At 40.6% G+C, this 2,376-nt stretch overlaps 1 pseudogene; it reads left to right on the top strand.

Annotated features, from left to right (window-relative positions):
• The first annotated feature begins 346 nt into the window (after positions 1 to 346).
• On the top strand, positions 347 to 814 carry LOC108539748 (proline-rich protein 13 pseudogene; annotated as a pseudogene).
• Positions 815 to 2,376: the final 1,562 nt, after the last annotated feature.

Here is a 2,376-nt window from a genome sequence, read left to right as displayed (position 1 = left end):
CATTTATTGTTCATTCCATAAATATTTAAGTATTGATTCTGAACCAGGCACTGCTATAGGTGCTGGGGATTCAACGTGTACTATTATTATAATAAAAATTACAATAGAAACACTGAGAATAGATGACAAATGATTAGGCTTTGAAACGGATTGCTTGAGTGTGTGACTGTCATTGATACTGATTTATTTTCCTTCAGATTGTTTAAAGTCTATCTTGAACGTCAACAGTTAAAACAGGCACCATTAAAAAATATCCAATGAGGGTCAGGAGGGATTTTTATACTATCTGTATTTTTGAAAATCTTCTACAGAGAACACACAGGTAGAACCTGGGCTTCTACAAGCCCAGGCAGTGGTGGAAAAGTGACAGGGCTGGAGGACACACCTAAACATGTGGAATCCCAATGCCAGGCAGCCAGGGCCAAATCCATATCCCCACAACGTCAGGTACCCTGGAGGTTCCAATCCTGCCCACCCACCACCTATCCATCTACCCTTTCCCCCAGGCCCCTTTCCTCCTACCCCAGGAGCTCCCCAGGGCAATCCAGCTTTCCTCCCAGGTGGACCCCCTCATCCTGTGCCACAGCCAGGGTATCCAACCCTCGGGTCCCTACCCTCCTCCATACTCACCGGCTGCCCCTGGAATGCCTCCTGCGAATCCCTTGGCTCCTGGCTTGGTTGGACCAGGAGTGACAGTGGACAAAAAGATGCAGAAAAAAATGAAGCTCATAAAAAGATGCACAAGCACCACAAGCGTGGCAAGCATTCCTCCTCCTCCTTTTCCTCTTCCTCTTCCAGCAGTGACTCTGGCTGAATACGGGCCCTGGACCCTTCCCTCAAGTCTCACCAGTTCTGCTCTCCCATCAAGCATCAGACACCACGTTGTACTGGGGGAAAGTAGCCCTTATGCTCCCCCCTGCTTCACCCCCACCTGAGCCTCACCCTGCTGTTGAGCCCTGAGTGGCTAGGGAAAATGGGAAGAGGATTGCCATGGCATGGCCATCTTCTTGCTGCTTGGACAGATCACACAGCTAATTAGTTTAGCAGGGGAGCCATTTTTTGAAGATGATGAACTAAATGTTGAAGACAAGTTAAAAAAAACCTTCTACAGTACGAATATATTAATGTATTACTTGCAGAATAAAATTTAGGAAAGATGTGTTAAGTTTTAGAGAGCTGATTATGCTGCTGTTGTTTCTTTTTATAATTGTGAAACATACCATAAATGAAAACAAATATATAACAGATGCATGATTAATTTTTTTAATTTCGATAGTTTTGGGGTTCAGGTGGTTTGGGGATACATGGATAAGTTCTTTAGTGATGATTTCTGAGATTTTAGTGCACCCATCACCTGAGTGTACCCTGCGCCCAATAGATAGTTTTTTATTCCTCACCCCCCTCCCAACCTTCCCCGCCAAGTCCCCAAAGTCCATTATATCATTCTTAGGCCTTTACAGCCTCCTAGCTTAGCTCCCACTTAAAAGTGAGAACATATGATATTTGTTTTTCCATTCCTGAGTTACTTCACTTAGAATAATGGCCTCCACCTCCATCCATGTTGCTACAAAAGACATTATTTCATTCCTTTTCATGGCTGAGTAGTATTCCATGGTGTATATATACCATGTTTTATGTACTCATTGGTTGATGGGCACATAAGTTGGTTCCATATCTTTGCAATTGTGAATTGTGCTGCAATAAACGTGGGTGTGCATGTCAGACACACAGTTTAAAGGATAATACCCTCTAACATTCTGAGGCTAAAAGCAATTACCCAACTAAGAAATAAAATAGGAACAATATCCTAGAAGCCCCCTCTGTGTTGATCCTGTGATCTTCTCTCTCTTCCCAGAGATAACCACCATCTTGACTTCTCTAATAACTCTCTAGATTTTTAGAAATTATTTTGCTACCTTTCTATATATCTCTAAATAATGTATTATTTAGCTTTGTCTGTTTTTGAACTATGTGAAAACAGAATCGTTCAGTATGTATTATTCTACGACTTTTCCTCTCAAAATTATTTTTGAGATTCACCCATGTGGATGCATGCATGCATCTAAGAATTCACTTTTTAAATTAATTTACATTTGTATTGACTTGCTTTGGTAAGCTGATGAATGTTAAGGGTATATCTAACATTTGTATGTATTTATTTGTGTAACCACCATTGACATCAAGATAGAGAACATTTTTAGCACCCTAGAAAGCTTGCTTGTTCTTTCCAATTACTATCCCACCATTCATACTGAAGCAACAAATAACCACCATTCATACCTAAGCAACAAACATTGGTTTTGAGTTTTTTCATTTTTCACTGCTGCATAGTATTCCAGTATATGCATATTTTATATATGCATATATATATATATA

This window comes from Rhinopithecus bieti, unplaced genomic scaffold, assembly GCF_001698545.2.
Source record: "Rhinopithecus bieti isolate Rb0 unplaced genomic scaffold, ASM169854v2 scaffold_18295, whole genome shotgun sequence".
Taxonomy (NCBI): domain Eukaryota; kingdom Metazoa; phylum Chordata; class Mammalia; order Primates; family Cercopithecidae; genus Rhinopithecus; species Rhinopithecus bieti.
Note: the sequence above shows the minus strand (reverse complement) of the source record. Positions and strands in the feature narration are given on the sequence as shown.